The following is a 10,598-nucleotide window of genomic DNA, read 5'->3' as shown; positions in this document are numbered from 1 at the left end:
GAACACTAATGACAACACTAGTAGAGAACACTAATGACAACACTAGTAGAGAACACTAATGACAACACTAGTAGAGAACACTAATGACAACACTAGTAGAGAACACTAATGACAACACTAGCAGAGAACACTAATGACAACACTAGCAGAGAACACTAATGACAACACTAGCAGAGAACACTAATGACAACACTAGCACAGAACACTAATGACAACACTAGTACAGAACACTAATGACAACACGAGAGGGTTATAACAGCTCCAGACATTATACTGCTCCCTGATGGAATACACAGGTTATAACAGCTCCAGACATTATACTGCTCCCTGATGGAATACACAGGTTATAACAGCTCCAGACATTATACTGCTCCCTGATGGAATACACAGGTTATAACAGCTCCAGACATTATACTGCTCCTGATGGAATACACAGGTTATAACAGACATTATACTGCTCCCTGATGGAATACACAGGTTATAACAGACATTATACTGCTCCCTGATGGAATACACAGGTTATAACAGCTCCAGACATTATACTGCTCCCTGATGGAATACACAGGTTATAACAGCTCCAGACATTATACTGCTCCCTGATGGAATACACAGGTTATAACAGCTCCAGACATTATACTGCTCCCTGGTGGAATACACAAACTGGGTTATAACAGCTCCAGACATTATACTGCTCCCTGATGGAATACACAGGTTATAACAGCTCCAGACATTATACTGCTCCCTGATGGAATATGGATACGACCACAGGTACTAAGGAGTGAAAGAAGTTTAGACTGGTGAGTCCATCTGTGGTCCCTACGGAAGCCCAGAGGGTACTTGATGAAACCAGACAAAACAGAGAGCACTTGGTAAAACAATGTTAACAGCTAGAGTTTTAAAATCATAGCGTTGACGACATGCAGGACACAGAATAGGTCTTTATGAACTATCATACATCCTGCACTGGGCATTAGTGTACCTGGAGGAGGTGAGGGGGTGTGTGTGTGTGTGTGTGTGTGTGTGTGTGTGTGTGTGTGTGTGTGTTGTGTGTGTGTGTGTGTGTGTGTGTGTGTGTGTGTGTGTGTGTGTGTGTGTGTGTGTGTGGTGTGTGTGTGTGTGTACCTCACTCTTTGAGAAGGTGAGACAGGGGTAGATGTCCTCTCTGTAGACTCTCTCCAGGAAGGAGCTGTTCCTCTCCAGACTGGGCTCCTCCTTCCACAACTTAAACTCACTAAACAGGAGACTGTCCAGCTGAAGAGGAGGAGTAGGAAAGAGGAGTAGGGGGTGGAAGAAGAGGAGTAGGGGGTGGAAGAAGAGGAGTAGGGGGTGGAAGAAGAGGAGTAAGGGGGTGGAGGAAGAGGAGTAGGGGGTGGAGGGAAGAGGAGTAGGGGGTGGAGGAAGAGGAGTAGGAGCAGGAAGAGTAGGGGTGGAGGAAGGAGGAGGAGCAGGAGGAGGAGTAGGGGGTGGAGGAAGAAGAGTAGGAGCAGGAAGAGTAGGGGTGGAGGAAGAAGAGTAGGAGCAGAAGGGGAGTAGGGGTGGAGGAAGGAGGAGAGGCAGAAGGGGGAGTAGGGCGTGGAGGAAGAGGGAGGAGCAGAAGGGGGAGTAGGGCGTGGAGGAAGAGGAGGAGCAGAAGGGGGAGTAGGGGGTGGAGGAAGAGGAGTCGGAGCAGGGGGAGGAGTAGGGGTGGAGGAAGGAGGTATAGGAGCAGAAAGAGTAGGGGTGGAGGAAGGAGGAGGAGGAGGAGTAGGGGGTGGAGGAAGAGGAGTGGGAGCAGGAAGAGTAGGGGTGGAGGAAGGAGGAGGAGGAGCAGGCAGAGTAGGGGTGGAGGAAGGAGGAGGAGGAGCAGGAAGAGTATGGGTGGAGGAAGGAGGAGGAGGAACAGGAAGAGTAGGGGTGGAGGAAGGAGGAGTAGGAGCAGGAAGAGTAGGGGTGGAGGAAGAGGAGGAGCAGAAGGGGAGTAGGGGGTGGAGGAAGAGGAGTAGGAGCAGGGGGAGGAGTAGGGGGTGGAGGAAGGAGGTATAGGAGCGGGAAGAGTAGGGGTGGAGGAAGGAGGAGTAGGGGTGGAGGAAGAGGAGTGGGAGCAGGAAGAGTAGGGGTGGAGGAAGGAGGAGGAGGAGCAGGCAGAGTAGGGGTGGAGGAAGAGGAGGAGCAGAAGGGGGAGTAGGGGGTGGAGGAAGAGGAGTAGGAGCAGGGGAGGAGTAGGGGGTGGAGGAAGGAGGCATAGGAGCAGGGAGAGTAGGGGTGGAGGAAGAGGAGTGGGAGCAGGAAGAGTAGGGGTGGAGGAAGGAGGAGGAGGAGCAGGCAGAGTAGGGGTGGAGGAAGGAGGAGGAGGAGCAGGAAGAGTAGGGTTGGAGGAAGGAGGAGGAGGAGCAGGAAGAGTAGGGGTGGAGGAAGGAGGAGGAGGAGCAGGAAGAGTAGGGGTGGAGGAAGGAGGAGGAGGAGCAGGAAGAGTAGGGGTGGAGGAAGGAGGAGTAGGAGCAGGAGGAGGAGTAGGGGGTGGAGGAAGAGGAGTGGGAGCAGGAAGAGTAGGGGTGGAGGAAGAGGAGTGGGAGCAGGAAGAGTAGGGGTGGAGGAGGAGCAGGAAGAGGAGGAGTGGAGGAAGGAGGAGTCAGGGGTGGAGGAAGAGGAGGAGGAGCAGGAGCAGGAAGAGTAGGGGTGGAGGGAGAGGAGGAGGAGTGGAGGAAGGAGGAGTCAGGGGTGGAGGAAGGAGGAGGAGGAGCAGGCAGAGTAGGGGTGGAGGAAGGAGGAGGAGGAGCAGGAAGAGTAGGGTTGGAGGAAGGAGGAGGAGGGAGCAGGAAGAGTAGGGGTGGAGGAAGGAGGAGGAGGAGCAGGAAGAGTAGGGGTGGAGGAAGGAGGAGTAGGAGCAGGAGGAGGAGTAGGGGGTGGAGGAAGAGGAGTGGGAGCAGGAAGAGTAGGGGTGGAGGAGGAGCAGGAAGAGGAGGAGTGGAGGAAGGAGGAGTCAGGGGTGGAGGAAGAGGAGGAGGAGCAGGAGCAGGAAGAGTAGGGGTGGAGGGAGAGGAGGAGGAGTGGAGGAAGGAGGAGTCAGGGGTGGAGGAAGGAGGAGTCGGGGTGGAAGAAGAGGAGGAGGAGCAAAGTAGACACTTTAATATCACACACATACCTGGACAACATAACTTCCACACACCAACAGACCACACATCCAGATCCCCTCTTCAGCCTCCTCCAGGAAGATAGTTATGGACGATTCATTCTGCTGTATTACAGTGCTCACAGATCTCAGTTTCACTCCTATTCATACCTACTGATAGTCCAGCTTCATGAGGGTCACTGGAGGGAGGGAGTAGGAGGGATGGAGTAGGAGGGAGGGAGTAGGAGGGATGGAGTAGGAGGGATGGAGTAGGAGGGATGGAGTAGGAGGGATGGAGTAGGAGGGAGGGAGGGAGGGAGGGAGGGAGGGAGGGAGTAGGAGGGAGGGAGGGAGTAGGAGGGAGGGAGGGAGGGAGGGAGGGAGGGAGGGAGGGAGGGAGGGAGGGAGGGAGGGAGGGAGGGAGGGAGGGAGGGAGGGAGGGAGGGAGGGAGGGAGGGAGGGAGGGAGGGAGGGGGGAGGGGGGAGGGAGGGGGGAGTGAGGGAGGAGGAGAGAGTGAGGGAGGAGGAGAGAGTGAGGGAGGGAGTGAGGGAGAGAGGAGGAGGGAGTGAGGGAGTGAGTGAGTGAGTGAGGGAGGGAGGGAGGGAGGAGGAGGGAGTGAGGGAGTGAGGGAATAAGGGAGTGAGGGAGTAGGAGGGAGGGAGGGAGTAGGAGGGAGGGAGGAGGTAGGAGGGAGGGGGAGGGAGGGGGGAGGGAGGGGGAGGGGGAGGGAGGGGGAGGGAGGGGGAGGGGGAGGGAGGAGGAGGGAGGGAGGGAGGGAGGAGGGAGGGGGAAGGGAGGGGGAGGAAGAGGAGGGAGGGAGGGGGAGGAAGAGGAGGGAGGGAGGAGGAGGGAGGGGAGTAGGAGGAGGGAGGGAGGGGTAGGAGGGAGGGAGGGGTAGGAGGGAGGGAGGGAGGGAGGGAGGGAGGAGGGAGGGAGGGAGGGAGGGAGGGAGGGAGGGAGGGAGGGAGGGAGGGGGAGGGAGGGGGAGGGAGGGAGGAGTAGGAGAACTGCATAAATGACTCACTGCTCAGGCAACATGAATCAATAAGGAGTTGATGATAAACCAGGTCTCAACAGAACCCACAGCACGTATAAAACATGAGCAGAGCAGAAGCCCTGGCTGACATGTGGAGAGCAGAGCAGAAGCCCTGGCTGACATGCGGAGAGGAGAACAGAGCAGAAGCCCTGGCTGACATGTGGAGAGCAGAGCAGAAGCCCTGGCTGACATGTGGAGAGCAGAGCAGAAGCCCTGGCTGACATGTGGAGAACAGAGCAGAAGCCCTGGCTGACATGTGCAGAGCAGAGCAGAAGCCCTGGCTGACATGTGGAGAGCAGAGCAGAAGCCCTGGCTGACATGTGGAAAGCAGAGCAGAAGCCCTGGCTGACATGTGGAGAGCAGAGCAGAAGCCCTGGCTGACATGTGGAGAACAGAGCAGAAGCCCTGGCTGACATGTGGAGAACAGAGCAGAAGCCCTGGCTGACATGTGGAGAGCAGAGCAGAAGCCCTGGCTGACATGTGGAGAGCAAAGCAGAAGCCCTGGCTGACATGTGGAGAGCAGAGCAGAAGCCCTGGCTGACATGTGGAGTGCAGAGCAGAAGCCCTGGCTGACATGTGGAGAGCAGAGCAGAAGCCCTGGCTGACATGTGGAGAGCAGAGCAGAAGCCCTGGCTGACATGCGGAGAGCAGAGCAGAAGCCCTGGCTGACATGCGGAGAGCAGAGCAGAAGCCCTGGCTGACATGTGGAGAGCAGAGCAGAAACCCTGGCTGACATGTGCAGAGCAGAGCAGAAGCCCTGGCTGACATGTGCAGAGCAGAAGCCCTGGCTGACATGTGCAGAGCAGAGCAGAAGCCCTGGCTGACATGTGGAGAGCAGAGCAGAAGCCCTGGCTGACATGTGGAAAGCAGAGCAGAAGCCCTGGCTGACATGTGGAGAACAGAGCAGAAGCCCTGGCTGACATGTGGAGAGCAGAGCAGAAGCCCTGGCTGACATGTGCAGAGCAGAAGCCCTGGCTGACATGTGCAGAGCAGAAGCCCTGGCTGACATGTGCAGAGCAGAGCAGAAGCCCTGGCTGACATGTGCAGAGCAGAGCAGAAGCCCTGGCTGACATGTGCAGAGCAGAGCAGAAGCCCTGGCTGACATGTGGAGAGCAGAGCAGAAGCCCTGGCTGACATGTGGAGAGCAGAGCAGAAGCCCTGGCTGACATGTGGAGAGCAGAGCAGAAGCCCTGGCTGACATGTGGAGAACAGAGCAGAAGCCCTGGCTGACATGTGGAGAGCAGAGCAGAAGCCCTGGCTGACATGTGGAGAGCAGAGCAGAAGCCCTGGCTGACATGTGGAGAACAGAGCAGAAGCCCTGGCTGACATGTGGAGAGCAGAGCAGAAGCCCTGGCTGACATGTGGAGAGCAGAGCAGAAGCCCTGGCTGACATGTGGAGAGCAGAGCAGAAGCCCTGGCTGACATGTGGAGAGCAGAGCAGAGCAGAAACCCTGGCTGACATGTGGAGAGCAGAGCAGAGCAGAAGCCCTGGCTGACATGTGGAGAGCAGAGCAGAAGCCCTGGCTGACATGTGCAGAGCAGAAGCCCTGGCTGACATGTGCAGAGCAGAGCAGAAGCCCTGGCAGACATGTGGAGAACAGAGCAGAAGCCCTGGCTGACATGTGGAGAGCAGAAGCCCTGGCTGACATGTGGAGAGCAGAAGCCCTGGCTGACATGTGGAGAGCAGAAGCCCTGGCTGACATGTGGAGAGCAGAAGCCCTGGCTGACATGTGGAGAGCAGAGCAGAAGCCCTGGCTGACATGTGGAGAGCAGAGCAGAAGCCCTGGCTGACATGTGGAGAACAGAGCAGAAGCCCTGGCTGACATGTGGAGAACAGAGCAGAAGCCCTGGCTGACATGTGGAGAGCAGAGCAGAAGCCCTGGCTGACATGTGGAGAGCAGAGCAGAAGCCCTGGCTGACATGTGGAGAGCAGAGCAGAGCAGAAGCCCTGGCTGACATGTGCAGAGCAGAGCAGAAGCCCTGGCTGACATGTGCAGAGCAGAGCAGAAGCCCTGGCAGACATGTGGAGAACAGAGCAGAAGCCCTGGCTGACATGTGGAGAGCAGAAGCCCTGGCTGACATGGAGGGAGAGAGCAAGCCTGGCTGACATGTGCAGAGGAGAGCAGAGCAGAAGCCCTGGCTGACATGTGGAGAGCAGAGCAGAAGCCCTGGCTGACATGTGGAGAGCAGAGCAGAAGCCCTGGCTGACATGTGGAGAGCAGAGCAGAAGCCCTGGCTGACATGTGGAGAGCAGAGCAGAAGCCCTGGCTGACATGTGGAGAGTAGATAGAAGCCCTATTGATATGTGGAGAGCAGAAGCCTATTGATATGTATATTATTACAGAAGCCCCATAGACATGGGAGAATAGAGCAGAAGCCCTGGCTGACATGGAGCCCATCTACAGCCTAAATGAAGCAGGAAAACTGAAAAACAGCCATATGAAATAGTTCAGAAGACAAGAGCAGGAGGGTGACGACATCTGACCTGCATGTCTGTGTGTGTTACGTCCATGTGTGTGTGTGTGTGTGTGTGTGTGTGTGTGTGTGTGTGTGTGTGTGTGTGTGTGTGTGTGTGTGTGTGTGTGTGTGTGTGTGTGTGTGTGTGTGTGTGTGTGTGTGTGTGTGTGTGTGTGTGTGTGTGTGTGTGTGTGTGTGTTTACCTCTCTACAGTCTCGTATGATGGGCTGTGTGCCGCTCACTTCCTGCCCGCTGCCCAGCATGGCGCTGCTCGTACTCTTGTTGCGGCCGTGACCCTTCTTGAAGGGAGCCTTGGAGCCCCCAGGAAGGTCGTGACAGGGGAGGTGGGGACGTGGACAGGACCAAGGTCTTCAGGGCCGACACCTCCGCCTGGAGCACATCAATCTGGGGGGAGGAACATCACACATATAGAACTATATAGATACAGGTCTATCTGTCTCGTCTCACACCGTTCTGACAGGGAGAGGTGAGGAACAGGTCTAACTTCTATTACTGTCAGACTGATATATGATCTACAGGACTGTTACTGTCAGACTGATGTATGATCTACAGGACTGTTACTGTCAGACTGATATATGATCTACAGGACTGTTACTGTCAGACTGATATATGATCTACTGGACTGTTACCGTCAGACTGATATATGATCTACAGGACTGTTACTGTCAGACTGATATATGATCTACTGGACTGTTACCGTCAGACTGATAGGATATATCATCTACAGGACTGTTACTGTCAGACTGATAGGATATATGATCTACAGGACTGTTACTGTCAGACTGATATATGATCTACAGGACTGTTACTGTCAGACTGATAGGATATATCATCTACAGGACTGTTACTGTCAGACTGATAGGATATATGATCTACAGGACTGTTACTGTCAGACTGATATATGATCTACAGGACTGTTACCGTCAGACTGATATATGATCTACAGGACTGTTACTGTCAGACTGATATATGATCTACAGGACTGTTACTGTCAGACTGATATATGATCTACAGGACTGTTACTGTCAGACTGATATATGATCTACAGGACTGTTACTGTCAGACTGATATATGATCTACAGGACTGTTATTAAAGCAGCCAGACATGGAGCACTACAGTCAGTCAAGTCCCTGTGGTTCCCATTACCAGCCAGTCGGGAGGCTGTAGTGGTGTGACTGATACAACCTGCTATTAAAGCAGCCAGACATGGTGCACTACAGTCAGTCAGCCCCTGTGGCTCCCATTACCAGCCAACCGGGAGGCTGTAGTGGTGTGACTGACACCTTTAGTGAAGAGGCAGCACATAAATCAGCCAGCACTCCATCCCAGACACACACACCTGCAGAATTGTCATTAGAAGACTATCAGACTGGGTCAGCCACTCCATTTCCATGAGGGTAACAGTCATGTAGACACAGTAGTATTGAAAATGGTTGTGAATGGGTCAGTCCTCACCTTGTTCAGAGCTTCCTTCAGCTGCTTCTCAGCAGTCGACTGTTTGATGTTGGCCTCACGCACCATCTTGTGAGCTTCCTGTAAGAAGGCACGAGACGTTAGACCCACAATGCATCACTCATCGCCCTGACCTCTAACCCCTACCGACTCCTGACACAAAACAGAGAACCCAGCAACCAAACACAAGTCAAGACAACCCGAGTCAGAGTCACAGCTGGAACCAAACACCCAGAGAAAAGCAGGTTAGTGTCTTTACAAACTAACAAGAGCTTTGAAAACAGGAGAGGAGAGACAAAGGAGACCGAGAGAGAGGATGGAAACTGTTAATCTAGCTACGTAAGAGAAGGGAGGAGAGACAAAGGAGACCGAGAGAGAGAGAGAGAGGATGGAAACTGTTAATCTAGCTACGTAAGAGAAGGGAGGAGAGACAAAGGAGACCGAGAGAGAGAGAGGATGGAAACTGTTAATCTAGCTACGTAAGAGAAGGGAGGAGAGACAAAGGAGACCGAGAGAGAGAGGATGGAAATTGTTAATCTAGCTACGTAAGAGAAGGGAGGAGAGACAAAGGAGACCGAGAGAGAGAGAGAGGATGGAAACTGTTAATCTAGCTACGTAAGAGAAGGGAGGAGAGACAAAGGAGACCGAGAGAGAGGATGGAAACTGTTAATCTAGCTACGTAAGAGAAGGGAGGAGAGACAAAGGAGACCGAGAGAGAGGATGGAAACTGTTAATCTAGCTACGTAAGAGAAGGGAGGAGAGGATGGAAACTGTTAATCTAGCTACGTAAGAGAAGGGAGGAGAGACAAAGGAGACCGAGAGAGAGGATGGAAACTGTTCATCTAGCTCCGTAAGAAAAGGGAGGAGAGACAAAGGAGACCGATAGAGAGGATGGAAACTGTTAATCTAGCTCCGTAAGAAAAGGGAGGAGAGACAAAGGAGACCGAGAGAGAGGATGGAAACTGTTCATCTAGCTCCGTAAGAGAAGGGAGGAGAGAAAGGAGACAGAGAGAGAGGATGGAAACTGTTCATCTAGCTCCGTAAGAGAAGGGAGGAGAGAAAGGAGACAGAGAGAGAGGATGGAAACTGTTCATCTAGCTCCGTAAGAGAAGGGAGGAGAGAAAGGAGACAGAGAGAGAGGATGGAAACTGTTAATCTAGCTCCGTAAGAAAAAGGGAGGAGCGAAACCAAAACACTGATCACAAGGAGGGCCGTCTCAGTGTTTCTGGGGGGGATGAATTAGCCGGTCGGACCAACCTCAAACAGGCTAGCAGTGAGCTCCTCCAGTTCCTGGCCCAGTTGGTCCCTGACTTTAGAAAGCCTTTCACACTCCTCGTCTTTCAACTTAACATCCTTAAGAAATTAAGAAAAAAAAAACACAAAAAAACGGACAAACACAAACGTGATGAACGTAAATATAAATGACCAGGTAATAATAATGACAAAGGAAAATCAAATGTGGTTTATTTTAGCAGCCGAAATAAGATGAAACAAATCAAAAATGTGAAATGGAACCGTGACTTGGTGTGTGTGAATGTTGTGTGTGTACACTTCTTAAGACAGGCATGTAATGGAAATGGAACCGTGACTTGGTGTGTGTGAATGTTGTGTGTGTACACTTCTTAAGACAGGCATGTACTGGAAATGGAACCGTGACTTGGTGTGTGTGAATGTTGTGTGTGTACACGTCTTAAGACAGGCATGTACTGGAAATGGAACCGTGACTTGGTGTGTGTGTACACGTCTTAACACAGGCATGTACTGGAAATGGAACCGTGACTTGGTGTGTGTACACTTCTTAAGACAGGCATGTACTGGAAATGGAACCGTGACTTGGTGTGTGTGAATGTTGTGTGTGTACACGTCTTAAGACAGGCATGTACTGGAAACACACACAGTTCAGTTGACAGCAGGCCAAGTTTCGATAGCTGAAATCAAAACGTTTATATTACCCTAATAATATATTACCCTGTACAGTAAATGTATTTCAGAGCACTAAAATACTTAGTTCCTGGAAGAGATATTTAACAGTGTGTGGCCCTTATTGTTCTATACTGGTTCCTGGAAGAGATATCTAACAGTGTGTGGCCCTTATAGTCCTATACTAGTTCCTGGAAGAGATCTTTAACAGTGTGTGGCCCTTATTGTCCTATACTAGTTCCTGGAAGGGATCTTTAACAGTGTGTGACCCTTATTGTCCTATACTAGTTCCTGGAAGGGATCTTTAACAGTGTGTGGCCCTTATTGTCCTATACTAGTTCCTGGAAGAGATCTTTAACAGTGTGTGGCCCTTATTGTCCTATACTGGTTCCTGGAAGGGATCTTTAACCTCTCTAGGGTACGCGGGACGGTAGCGTCCCACCTCGTCAACAGACAGTGAAACTGCAGGGCGCCAAATTCAAAACAACAGAAATCTCATAATTAAAATTCCTCAAACATACTTGTATTTCACACCATTTTAAAGATACACTTGTTGTAAATCCAGCCACAGTGTCCGATTTCAAAACGGCTATACGGCGAAAACACACCAAACGATTATGTT

The 10,598-nt window shown here is 52.4% G+C and overlaps 1 pseudogene; it reads right to left on the bottom strand.

The window, feature by feature from the left end:
* Positions 1-1,122: 1,122 nt before the first annotated feature.
* Positions 1,123-9,449, bottom strand: LOC124029759 (annotated as a pseudogene).
* Positions 9,450-10,598: the final 1,149 nt, after the last annotated feature.

This window comes from Oncorhynchus gorbuscha, unplaced genomic scaffold, assembly GCF_021184085.1.
Source record: "Oncorhynchus gorbuscha isolate QuinsamMale2020 ecotype Even-year unplaced genomic scaffold, OgorEven_v1.0 Un_scaffold_7570, whole genome shotgun sequence".
Classification (NCBI taxonomy): Eukaryota; Metazoa; Chordata; class Actinopteri; order Salmoniformes; family Salmonidae; genus Oncorhynchus; species Oncorhynchus gorbuscha.
This window is presented reverse-complemented; position numbering and strand designations above follow the sequence as displayed.